The sequence below is a fragment of the Megascapheus bottae genome, chromosome 10, assembly GCF_031878675.1.
Source record: "Megascapheus bottae isolate mThoBot1 chromosome 10, mThoBot2.hap1, whole genome shotgun sequence".
Taxonomy (NCBI): domain Eukaryota; kingdom Metazoa; phylum Chordata; class Mammalia; order Rodentia; family Geomyidae; genus Megascapheus; species Megascapheus bottae.
In genome coordinates, this window is record NC_143518.1 from 63654616 (window position 1) to 63668901 (window position 14286).

Here is a 14286-nt window from a genome sequence, read left to right on the forward strand (position 1 = left end):
CCAGTGGAAGCATATTCAATCAGGCTTCTCTTTCATTTACGCAGGATGCTATTAGTTCTTTGTAGTTTCTTTATGACACAAGAGACATTTGAGGCTTGTACATATTTGATCCAATCTTTGAATAGGCATTTCTCTTTGAAGAACCCATTTTAAAATTTAAAAATCCAGTATCGAAGTTTTTTTAACATTAAATTTACTCATTGTTGAAGGCAGATAGGGTATGCATGCACAGGAATGTGCTCTGGCCTGAGAAACTCCACTGTAAAACCCCAGATGTCACACATCTGTGCTCATGTGCTGGCCCTCAAACTAAGATAATGGCCTTATGTGCTTTCAGAGCTCACTCTGCAGAAGGCTAAAATGGAAAGGCAGAGACCATCAAATATCACAGCCAAATAGTACTTCTCACACTAGGTAGGCTCTGTACAATGGCCACATTATCTGAAAAGAGACCATAGGAGTATCCACTAGGTTGACATTACATTATGATTCCATTACACTGGAAAAACAACAAAAACCATCAAATTCCCCACAGCTTCCATGCAATCAGTCTTTACCTAAACTGTCCACTTCATCCCAGAAGGTATGATTCTGCCTTCTTACTAAATATCACTATTTACAATGTTCTTAGTCTTTGTGGTTCTTTTTGCTGCACTGAAGACAACATAATAATCTTAGATGTTGTACTCAAGACTAAGGACCATCTGGACCACCATCTGAAACCACCTGTAACATACCTGTTTAGACTATAAAGAATTATCTGGAAAAACCTGAACAGGTCCTAAGAAGGTTTGTTGTCACAAGAGGGTAGATAAGGGCTTTCTGTAACTTCCCAGTTTCCATACAGAATCAAAGATCCTTGAGATCCACTCTTGAAAAGCAATTCAGGTAACTCTCCAAAAGGCTCTCACAAGGTTAAAGTTTTAGCAAGGATTTATTCTAGTACAACAGGATTCAAGTAGGGAGAAACAGAGAAATGTTTCCTGCTCCCCCATAGGAAATGGGACTTAAACACTCAAAAAAATGGTCATTCTTACTTTTAACTTATATATTTTCTGAGCTAGGCAAACAAAGGCATGTGATCTAGCAACTGGTAATCCTTAGACAATAGTTTGGGGTGTAGAAAATAAGTGAGGCCCACCCAAAACACAGGTCATCTTCAGGACTTCCCTTTTGCTAGATTCACCTCTTACAAGAACACTCATCCTATCATCTTTAATCTTGATTAGCTCTTTATAAACCCTATCACCAAAGACACTCAGATTAGGAGTTAGGGCTTCATTGTATGAATTTTAAGGGAACACAACTCATTCAGAAGCACAAAATGGGAGTCCTGCCCCTCCCCTATGCCCCTATGCTGGGACCCACAGGGAAGCATCTCACTGTCCCTGAAGGAAATGTGACACCCCTGGGGAATGGAGAGAAGTACCCTTCAATGACATTAGGTTATCCAGGTCTTGCCTGATCAGAATGTAGGAGAGACATGCCGTCATGTTGTGAGAGGGAATCCTGGCAAGGAACTGTACTTGGCCCCTGCTTGTCCATAGCTACCCTGCTGATAGCAAGCAAGAGAAGGGAGCCTTCGTCCTCTCACTGCAAGCTCCCAGTGAGCCAGGAAGAGGAGTTACAGAAAGGAACGCTTTTCTGAACCTGCTCACACCCTGACTGCCACCTTGTAAGACTCTGAGATCAAAACTCAACTAAGCTTGCCTGAACTCCTGACCCACAGAAGGTGTCAGATAATAAATATGGTGCTTTAGCCACCATTGTTGATAGTCTGTTACAGTGCCATAGAAAAATATAACAACTCCAGTTTCTAAGTCTTTCCTTAAACAAGGGATACACAGAAACATTTTTGGAGTCTGTTTAATAATTTCTTTACAGTAAAACATTATTTAAAAAAAACAGTGCATCGCTTGCCATATGAAGTAAGTAAGCTTATCAGAAAAGTCTCCTCTGCCAAAGTTGGAGGAATTAACAAAGGGTAATAGAATTTAATATGGGAGGATTTGGGAACAGATGGACTGTAGGCTTTTAAAGATGACTGGAACCTCTAAGGTGAATGAATCCTTTATAACTAACTATGGAAGACAGGTTTTGTAAGTATATAGAAAAATGGCAAAGTTGAACTATCATGAATAAAATTGAAAATAAAAAAGTTAAAAGGCACACATCTATGATTAGCATCCTAAAGTACATCTGTGCCAAGCAGCTAATCAAAGAATAAAATAAAACAGTTTTAATAAGGAAAATAGTAGGAACGAAATGTCTTCAAATTAAGAAACACAAAAGGCCAGGCAAAAATCACTATGAAGCAAATAATGATAATGCTGGCATGGGTGCTAAAATACCACCGAAGAAACAAGTTTCCAGAAGCACAAATATGCCAATCATTTCTTGCCCATTTCAAAATTCCAAATGAAGTTGGGTCCAAGATACAGCATGAGTCTCCTGCTAGCCAAACATCATATTATTTTCTCCTCAATTAAATCTTCTTGGTGAGCTACAAATGGTTCTTTTGTCACTAACCACTCCAGGTGGGCCTTGTTAGCTCCCAGTTTACTGCCAGATTGTTAAACCCACTGCTCAGCTGAGTGCTGTCACTTCCTCCACTTCCTGCATTTTCTACCTCCCCTCCTCAATCACAACTGCTTAGCACTCCCACGCTTCCCTTGTAGGCCACCTCCTCGTGTGCACCCACACTCACATGTCCCTGCAGGCTGGAAACAGCCTTCCCTCACCATCTGACTTCACCTTTCCTGCACCCCTCCCCGAAGCTCAGGGCTTCTCTGAATGTGTTTTGATGACAAATTTAAGTAGCATAGAATCTTCTGATCAATATAATCTCTCTTTGATATGAGAGATCTCAATTCTCTCCTTAAGCAGAATTTGCTCCCTTCATCGCTCTTTGGGTCTTGATCGCTGAGCAAAACTGAATTGTGAGTTTAAGAGATAGACACGATGCTAGCAGACCTAAGTCTGTCTTTTGCCGGAGTGGAAAAACCAAGGCTTGGGAGACAAGAGTAGATGGAAAAGAAATCTGTTGTATTCAAATAAATCGGTTTTATTTGAGAAGGTGAGTCGTGGGGAATCACTGCTCACCAAAAAGACCACCTTTGGAGAACTCAGGCACATAAAAGTTACTGTAGAGAGAGAAAGGGGATGCCTTGGACACTGGGAAGGGTCTTCTTTATCCAGTGTGTATCTCTTTCTTTGAAGGGACAGTCACACTTGATCTTAGGCGTTTCTGTAAGCCAATTTGAATATGTTCTAGATGGCAGCTCTCCTGTGTTTGGAGAAGAAAAGACGATTCCTAGCTAGCAGGGGAAGGACAGTCTCTAGTTTGTTGATTCAATAAATGCATCTTACATTTTAATTACATGATAGATATTGCTTAGTGCTGCTTGTACAGTTGGGAAACACAGTGGGCTTGATCTCGAGGCTTTCTGTGAGCTGGGTGTGTATTCTACCATTGAGCTATATGCTTCCTTTCCTTACTGTTCTACCATTGAGCTACACCTATCTCCTTTCCTCATTGTTCCGGTTGTTTGTGAATAGGGTCTTCTTGCTGCCTGGACATGCTCCTGGACCTCACTCCACCTATTTGGCTTGTCCCGAGGCTTGAACTCAGGGCCTGAGCACTGTCCTTGGACTTTCTCAAGGCTAACACTCTACTATTTGAGCCACAGAACTACTTCCAGCCTTTTCTGTGTATGTGGTACCGAAGAATCAAATCCAAAGCTTTATGCATGCGAGGCAAGCACTCTGCCAGTAGGCCACACTCCCTGCTCCTTGTCATATTTTTATACAATGCCTTTTTTATTGTGGTGCCTTTATACATTTTAAAGGATAATACAGTTGGGCCATACTAGAATAAAACGTAAAGAACTGCACCCAACTAAATACAGTGTCTTTGTAATTAATTGTTTATAAGCTTTTTCACTATTCTACTTTTCCTTCAGAATTCAAAAGGGAAGGAAATCAAGCCTAGTCACATCTCTTGGTGTTAGATTACTTCTATGAGAGTTTGAGATTTTCAGATAGGTTGGCACTAAAAGATTTGTTTTTTCACTTGAAAAACTCAACAGTCCTCAATTAAAGGTGATGTTATTAATCTGTCTGATTCCACTGTACCTCTGTGTAGGTTTGCATTAAATGTTTGTGGGCACTGACATGACTGTGAATTCAGCTGCATTAGGTCCCTGTAGACTCTTTCAGAGCATCTGATGATACCAGCTTTCAGCCTCTACGTTGGTAAGGTGTTTTCCCAAAGAATTTTAACAACTTTCCCTTCAAACTTAAAATTTTATCTTCAAGAAAAGATGTAACCACACGATTAACTTCCAAGTTTTCTTTTCTAGAAAAGGTGGTAGCCACACTATTAACTTCCATATGCTAGTCACAAGAATCTTGATGCTTTTCCCCTTTGCAATTAAGTGTTTTGTCATTGGTCTGACTTCTTGTATTATTCCTAACTGTCTGTCCTTTATAATTTCTGGTTTGTGCACTGTCCTGTTGGTGGCCATCCTTCATGCTTACATGGAAAAACTTCAGCATGACATTCCTGTGTTACATCTGCTGGCAAGCCACCACTGCCTTGGATGCAAAGAGGACTTTATTTAGTCCCCACAGCACTCTGAAGCAGGCTGGACACAGTGTACTTGCTCAAGAAGGTTTGCTAATCATTAAATAATGCCTATGCCTATCCACTTGAGGCCCTCTATGGTACTATACCTTCACCTTACTCAAAGTAAGATCTGCTTGATGACCATAGTTGACACTTGCCAAACTCTAAAACAATCTAGGTAGTCACTTCATTGTAGTTATAGTTTAGTAGATGATATTTAACCAGAACAATTTTCTGGTTTTAAAGATTGTGTTAAATATTGAAATAGTTCAGAAGAGTGACACTAGAAGGTAGCAGTCAGTTTGTGTTCAGGTAGTGGAGCTTGAACCCAGGGACTGGGCACTGTCCCTGAGCTTTTTTTGCTCGAGGCTAGCACTCCACCACTTGAGCCATAGCTCCACCTCTGATTTCCTTGGTACTAACTGGAGATTAAGAGTGGAGTGGTCTTTCTTGCCAGGGCTGGCTTCAAACCACAATCCTCAGTTCTCAACATCTTAGGACTACAGGCATGAACCACTGCCACCTGGCTCTGTGTATAGTTCTGAGTAAAGTAGATTTTGCAGCATTGCTTATGTATATGTTATCTGTTTCAAATTCCACTCCTTGGCAGTGACTTAATATTAAACCATCCATGTATAAACCCTATGTCATACTAAAGAGTTAAGATTTTTTTTTGTGGGTCATGGGGCTTGAACTCTGGACCTGGGCACTGTCCCTGAGCTCTTCAGCTCAAGGCTACCACCCTACCCTTGAGTCACAGCCCCACATCCCATTTTCTAGAGATTAATTGGAGATAAGAGTCTCAAAGCTTTGTAGTGCCCTGGCTGGCTTTGAACCTTGTCCTCGGATCTCAGTCTCCTGAGTAGGTAGGATTACAAGCATGAGCCACCATGCTCGGCTAAGATTAACAAAATTTCAGCACAAAATTATTAAGCTTTAATAAATATTTTAAAATACAATATAGTCTGAGAGGAGGATAAACTTTATTTTTCATTTATTAGAGTGATGCACACTCACTGACTCATGGTTCTAACTTCCTTAACTGATTTGGAAAAATTAGTTTCTCTGTGGTGACTTATACATTACAACTAAAGGTCTCAGGATTTGATTTATATATTAGTGAATATTGTCCATAAATACTAATATTTTCTCCCAAGTTGGAAATTATTTGTATGATTATTTGTATGATATATGATTATTTGTATGATATACTTACCACCCTCTCCATGCTGCCCAAGATGGTCTGCAGCGAGGGATTGGTTACAAATCTGGATGACAGTCCGATGTGCAGTGGGCTTCCTTGTGATTTGCCTCTCTACTTAAGCAGAGAGAGTTTTAATTTCAGGAGAAGTGTGTACTGGTGTTTGAATTTAGGATCCTATGCTTGCTAGGCAAATACTCTACCACTTGAACCACATCCATATCCCTGTTTTTTGCTTTAGTTGGTTTTCTGAATGGTCTTGTGATTCTTGCTGCCTGGGGCAGCTCATACCTCACTCCTCCCACCTTTACCTTCCAGGTAGCTGGGATCATAATCTTGAATCACCATACCCAGTTTATAGGTTGAGATGGGGGGTGTCCTATTAGTCTGGCCTTTGAACCTTACAAGTAGCTGGGATTCTACATGTACTCCACTATACCAGCTCAAGCAGAGAATTTTATTGGGATAAAATCTGAATTCTTGAATTCAAGAGTAAGTTTTTGGCTAAGACTGTTTTCCTTAACAACATTTGAGATATCTCACTCCCTACCCTGCTCATATGCCATTGCTAAACAGACTTTCAGAGAGGTGGGAGCTGTCCTGTCCATAAATAGTCCCTGGAGATGTGGACATCACAAACAGTAGTTCCCACATACTTATTTTCCTTCTTTCAACGTGTGTGTGTGGGGGGGGGCTAAGAACCAGGGCCTTGTGCAAGTTAGGCAAATATTCTACAGAGCTACATCCTTGTTTTTTGGGTTTTTTCCCCCTAAATAGTTATTTCCCTATGTTAGGAGTGTGGAGGGGAGGGTCTTCTTAAGCTCCTCACATAAACAATTTTAAGCATAGAAACATTTTTTCCTAAATTTCAAATCACAGAATTTCCAGGATAGTCTTCTTGAAATTTTATTAGAGCTGTTCAATGCTGGTGCTTCTTAGAAGCCCTTACCACCCACCATGTTATGGTGGAATGGATGAGGGAGTGAGTAGGAAGGAGGAGGGAGAGTGGAGGGGGAGGGAAAAGAGGGAGAAGAAGAGCAGGGAGGAGGGAGAGAGGGAGCTGTTTCTCTGAGCAATATGGGTCCAGAAACTAGATTTCTAGCAGAAAAAGGAAGGAATGAAAATTCAAAGTGGCTGACTTTGACCTGGGGGAGCTGTGGGCACAGCATTGGGGACCACCCGCTGCCTACTTACCAGCCTCTCCATGCTGCCCAACATGGGCTGCAGCGAGGGATTGGTTACAAATCTGGATGACAGTCCCATGTGCAGTGGCTTCCTTATGATTTGCCTCTGAGGGACTTTAAGGGTGTGGAGCTGAACTCCTGAGGGAATTCTTCAGCGGTAGCTGCCTTCTGGTGTGAGCAGAGCCACTGTGAGTCCAGTAGCTAAAAAGTAGTTGCCAAGAGCCTTCATGCGCTAAGTCTCCCTGTCACAGACTGGAGGCCAGAGGACCACTGAGAAGGCAATCCAGTCACAACATCCAGGAGAGGGCTTGGTGTTGCTTGCTGCCTGGTTCCAGGTGGATTTAGGGTTGTTAGCTGTTCCTCAAGCAGTACTTATTAATAGTGAATGGCAGAGCAGTAAATGCTCAGGGTGGATAGCAGTTGAGGAAGTGTGCAAGGGCAGCAGAGGTTTATCAGGACCAGCTGGGCTGTTTGTTCTTTCTCTATCCCTGGGGAAACAGATGTATTGATCTGATGTTTAGATATGCACAGCCTGTAATGGGCTTCCTGTGCTGATGGGCTAGCTGGCCAAAGGATGATGAAATACTGCTGACACCGGAGGCCAAGGGCAGGCTGTGACATGGAGAAGGCAAAAGACATCAGGGTTGGGATCTGGCTTCGATTCACATAGCATCTAAAGTAGTGTTGATGACTTTGTGTATATATTACTCAGAATCATTATAGTCTAGACTTAAGGGTCACTGATGAAGAGTCTTAAAAGATTAGCCACCTTTTCCTTCCTGGTCTAACACTGTAAAGGTGACCAAAGGTTAAGAACATTTGGTACACCTATGAAATTGACATGAAATGTACTGATGGTTAAATAGGGAATGAAAGGCCATGCATTTGTATGTGTGCAAACTGACATTTCCTGCTCTATTTTTTTGCTCTTGGCTAACCCTGTACATAAGAAACACACAAGTGGGTGTAAATCCAGAAATTGAATTTATTGGCTCATACAACTGAGAGTTTTGGGGTCTAGCTTCAGGCTAAGCTGGATCTAGCTGAATGATGTTACCAGGATTATTTTTCATCTGTTTTGTTCTGCATTGTCTTCACTACTGATGGTTCTGAGCAATTCTATATTTTCAGTCTTAACATAGTAACTTCCAAAGAAAGCACCCTGCTCTCTCCCAGTGGCTTTAGCCAAAGTCCTGAAGTGAATCTCATTAGCCTGACATGGGTCTGGGGCTCATCCCTGAACCAATTACTGTAACCATGGGGATGGAACGTGTCAGGCAGGGTCTGGTCCAAGTGTGCATACATCCCCAGAGTGAGGGTGACGGAGAACAGATAAAGGGCCAGTTCCCAAAAGGACACCAGCACTCTATTTTGATGGAAGGAGATGCTGAGCATGAAGACAACAGGCTTCTACTTCCATAGGTAAATATATTTTGTTTCTGTTTTGAACTCCAGGGCTTGAATAGGGCCTCATGACTGCGAAGCATGTGTTATACCACTGAACTATATCCCCAGAATTATGTTCGTTAAAGGGTAGAGTCTTCTTTTTAAAAAAGCAGTCATTTGTGGGCCGGGAGTTTGGCCTCGTGGTAGAGTGCTTACCTTGCATGCACGAAGACGGGTTTGATTCCTTGGTATCACATACATAGAAAAAAGCTGGAAGTGGTGCTGAGGCTCAAGTGGTACAGCTCTAGCCTCGAGAAAGTCCAAGGACAGTGCTCAGGCCCTGAGCTCAAGCCCAGGACTGGCAAAAAAAAAAAGCAGTCCTTGATAGTCAAATACAGCTTAGAAAGCTATCTGCTTATTTAACTTAAGTTGTCTTTGAAACAGTGTGACTCTTGTAACTCCTCTTTTTGAATTGCCTCTGAAGTTTAAAAGCCATAAAATAAATTTCTCTCATTAATTCACAGTTGCACAATATTTTAAACCAAAATATCCTCCTTTGCTCTATAGATCAGGAGTGTGTTCCACTGTTTTGAGAATGACTGTGCAAGACAAGACAAAAAGGAAATTTCAAAGATGTAATTTTTAAAAATTATCTCAATAGAGGAATGGTTGGGTTAAGAACAGAACCTCCATGGCACTATTTCTGAAGGCACACATTTATTTGCAGAGACCACCCATTCCTCTACCCCCACCCCCAAGAAAGCTTGGTTTTACTGTGTTTCTCACTGTATATGCAAAAGGATCCAGGATTTTGATGAGCTTGCTTTTCAGACGGAGCTGCTTCCTGTGTTTGTGGGGAATGGACTGGTTAAAGATTATGGACCGACCTGTCTACCAACATCAGCATCAAGAGTGCTGGCTCCTCCACCCTCAGCACTGCCCAGATTTGAGAAGGGCGGCCCTGAGCAGATGGTTTGACAGACTAAGGCATTCGTTTGCTGATCCTCTGTGCTTGCTAATTAATTCTTCAGTTTACTGGGGTTTAAAGTGATTGTTTAAAACAAGACATCTCTGAAAAATAAATGCTAGGTGAAAGTCTCAACATGGTATTGATGATTAAGATAGCTCAAACACCTGAAGGTTGTCAGTAAGGAGCAGAATCGCCCAGTTTTCTCTGTTGGTTTAATCAAGCTGTTTTCAGTTTGTAAAAAGATTGTCTACAGTTTTAATATGCATGTACTTCTGGATTGTGTTTTTCAATTTTTGATCTAAAATGGTAAACAGAATTCTCTAGTAGCTTTCATTTTACAATTCAGAGATATAATATACTTGGCATTTCTTACTAGGGATATGAAGGAGCTCTGTATTGTGAATTGAATGTTGTATATCTTAGCATTGACACAGCTGTTTTCTGTGATGCACGTAGCAGCAAACTTCTGTGCTTGCCCTCCTGCCAGGAAAGTAGGACTCATCACCTACCTGTCTTGTTCAGAGAGAGAGAAAGAGAGAGAACCATGTGCTCTGAAGGATGTTGAGATCTACCAACACTCTACCAAAGATTATGAAAGGAAATGGAAGGGTTAAGATTTTTATTGTATCAAATTTTAAAAATTTATTAAAGGGCTTTTCATATTGGAATCTTAATAGTGGAATTGGGTATGGACCATTATGAACCATGCAACTGTTTATTTACAACACTGCAGGAAATCTCAAGTGTATCTCTGTAATAAGGCAGGCTCTTCACATGTATATCATTTTCTCACACTAGCAAGTACACTTCAGAGATGTTATCATTTGGACAGGTTAATGCTTTAAAAGGAGCACAACTACTTAATAATAATAATAGTAATAATTTAAAAGGTATTAGGGGGCCAGGAGTTTGGACTAGTGATAGAATGCTTACCTAGCATGCATGAAGACCTGGGTTCGATTCCTCGGTACTACATACATAGAAAAAAGCCAGAAGTGGTGCTGAGGCTCAACTTGTAGAGCTCTAGGCTTGAGAAAGTCCAGGGACAGTATTCAGGCCCTGAGCTCAAGCCCAGGACTGGCAAAAAAAAAAAAGGCATTAGGGTAGTAAAATTGGCAGAATCTGGGGATGTGATTGGGTTTAGGATGAGGAAGCATAGCTTCTAGATAGAAACAGGCTGGTTCTTTCTAGGAATAGATAATAAATTAGTAAGCATCAGAGAAGAAGAAACTGATTTGGAAGGCACTGCTGACTCTGGATATGTTTGGTATTTTGATATCTATAGGACCCCCAGGATTGGGCTAGCAGGCAGTTGGATAGCAGGTCCAGAGGAGATAGAGATTGGCTCCAAGGACTGGTAGACTTTAGGAACAAGGGGCCTGAGGGAGAATGAGACAAGAGGTTAGCCAGGACTGGGCCAAGGTAGGTAGCCAGTGGAGACTAACATGACATCACCAGGCAGGTGTGTCCCTGGGAAACATCTGATGCACTTAAGGCACTCATATCTTATACATTCATGAGACAGTTTGCCTCTCTAAATATACTTAATACTGCATATATTTGCATCTCAGATTTGGATGTATGTCTGACGGCTAACTCTGTGAGTTGTTTGCCTCTCTATCTCTGGGCTGTCACAGGTACAGTGTGTAGGCATGGCTGACAGAAGTAAAAAGGAACAAGTACAAGCAATCTTATTTAACCATTTCTTCCACCAGTTCTTCATCTATTCATTTCTTTTGCCACCATTTGCCATACTACCAAATCTATTAGTGGGTTATTTCATCATTTCTAAGTTTACTACTTACATCTTAGTAATGTCTTTTCTTCTGAAAGTTTTTTCATATTTTTAGGTGCATTACAAAACAAGAGCAGGACATTCCCAGACCACCATTTCTTATGTTGTAAATTATAATTTAGTTCTATCAGATTTGAAAATTTTAAGCAAAATAGAATAGAAAATACTTCAGCATATCACATACAGTAAGAGCTAGTTTTGTTAAAAAATGTATTTTAGCTATGTTGACTGCCTGACTGACATGTATGTGTGCCTATAAGTATGATATTGGGTTATAAAGTCTATTTCCTGTGTCGATTGTAATTCAAAAGTTTTGGCTCAGTTGCATCTGGGTTTATCCATACTAACTTTGACCCCATCTTAGACCTTACCATACTGTGAAGTCTTTTGCCTATCTAGGTATTTCCAGATTTTACTACAGTGCCTTACATGGAAAAGACATCCAAAAAATACCCATAGAATAAATAACTGGATGAGTGGTTGAGTTCTAGTATTAGCATAGCATGGGTTAATTTTCTCTGAACTCATTATCCTACATTTGCTGGATAGGCTGTGATACAGCGAGAAAATAAGGACAAGAAATCAACCCAGTCCCTCCAGGAGCTTTAAAATAGGAAACCTGATTTAGACAGAAACCATTATTACACATTTCAGCCACTCTACTGGGCAAAGAATGCTTGAAATGCTAAATGGAAAGGCTATGTATAGCACATTTATAAAGTTTTCAAATATCATACAGCCACAATCCTGTTCATCCTATTTATAGGAACTACATCACTTAAAAAAACAATCTTCGTTCTTTTAAGAAGCCATTTATCCTGGTTGCTGAGCGTTTTGCCTAGTGAGTATCTAATGATGGCCAGGACAGAGTCAGATATTCTGATGCGGGTTTTCTCTTCCACGGTGAGCAGATCTGTAGCACTTGCACATCTCAGACACTTAGGTCATGCATGAGGCTTTATCCAGTGACACCTTCCCAGGGGGGAGTTGTTCTTTCTGTAATGAGCTAAGTTTAGTCAAGTCCTCAGGTGGAACTGGAATGCAGAGAAACTCACAGCTAATAGAAATGGAAAAGAGCAGGTGAATCCCACACCTCCAGCAGAGAACAACTGAAATGACTTGTGCTCCATCCTGAGAAATGGAACACACACTGGGGGGGGGGGGGGGGATTATATGTCTTGGGTTTTTCTGTTAGCTGTTTAAAAAAGCATTGTGTCATAACCAGTGCCTGAAGTTAATGGTAAAAGCATTAGAGTCTTTCATCAAAACTCTTAAGCTAGGGCCAGGAGTTTGGCCTAGTGGTAGAGTGCTTGCCTAGTATGCACGAAGACCGGGTTCGATTCCTCGGTACTACATACGTAGCAAAAAGCCAGAAGTGGTGCTGTGGCTCAAGTAGTAGAGCCCTAACCTTGAGAAAGTCCAAGGACAGTGCTCAGGCCCTGAGCCCAAGCCCAGGACTGGCAAAAAACAAAACAAAAACAACAAAAAAAACCCTCTTAAGCTGTGCTAGCTAGTTTTGAAAATGCAGAATTATGTCTGGCTCACAGGTGGCTGCTTGCATTTTCCAATGGAAAAGCACTATTTGAGGCTACTATTTTACTTGGTTTATGCAATAATAGTGTCTCTAGGTAGGAAGAATTTACAGATCACCATAAGGTATTGGTACAACACTGAAGGAATATTTTGTCTTTATTCTTTTTCTTCATCTTCACTTTTCTTTCTTGCAGTATTGAGGATTGAACTCAGGGCATTGTTCTCTTGCTAGGCAGGTGCTTGAGCCCATATCTATAGTCCTTTAGTTTTTATTTTGTTTTTGAGACAATTTTGCTAATTTTCCCCAGGCTACCTTTAAACTCTTGATCCTCCTAACTTCACTTCTTAAATACCTGAGATTACAAGTGTGCACCAACATACATGGCTTCCATTTAGTTCATAATTTGCAGGACTGTTCTTTGGCCTGACGGATTATAAGTCTTATATTGTTTATGTACTTACCCATTTATTTTTGGTCTAAGACCAGCTTGAACTTAGTACCCGATACTTTCGTTCATTGGCAGGCACTCTACCAACTGAGCCATGTCTCCAACCCTTATTCATTTTGAGGCTGGGGATGGAACCCAGGGCTTTCTTTAGGCTAGGCAGATGCTTTTCCACTGAGCTACATTCAAAACGAATCTCATTCTGTTGGTGTTAACTCTCTTCATTAAAAAAATGAAATGACAGTGGCAGTTTATTTATTTTTTTATTTTGGGAGAAGTCCGTTCTTAAATAGAGACAACTGATCTATTCTAAGCTTTGAAACACTGCCTCAATTCCTTGCAGAAGCAAAAAATGTTCCATTCCAGGGGACCATGCATCTGGAGAGACCCTCTCAGATCCTGCCCGTCAGTGTCTTTTAGGTCATTCCAGCCCTCACTCTTCACTGAGCAGGGACTTTCTCCAAGTTCGCCATAATGATACGATTATGAATTTTGTTCCTAAGAGGAAATAGAAAATATGCAGAGTGGTTTCTTTTTTTGATAAGGCTTTCTCAAATATGCAGTGTTCTAGATTATTTAATGATCCTCTTTACAGTGTGTGTGTGTGTGTGTGTGTAAGAAAATTGTTAAAAATGAACCAATCTCTGTTGAACCAACTTGCTTCCTGTCCATGCAAATGACTTTTTTTCAGTTCTGAATAATTCATCCAATGAAACCAAATCCCCACAGGAGATAATTGAAGCATATTTTGAGTTTATTATAACAGTATTAACTTGTACTTGAGAAAATAGGTTGACAGTAATTTCAAGCGGCCATCCTCTGCACTGTGATCTTTAATCCTGACATGGTGTTAAATTGTCATCATAGTTACTAATCCCTCCCATTGTAGAGTCTTTTACAATATACAAGGCTGGTTCATCATGGCCTTGATTAATCCTTGTGATAATTCTGTGATATACTCAGGGCAGAATTTTTAGACATGGTAGAACAGAACTGAAAAATGGCAAATGATTTGCTTATGCCTCAGCAAATTGGAAGCACCAGGACCAGAGTCCTGACGGCAAATCTAGAGCTTTCCCACCAGACCAGGATAGCCTCTATTCAGGCACCAGAATTAACTCTCTTCAAGTCTGCGAACATCTGA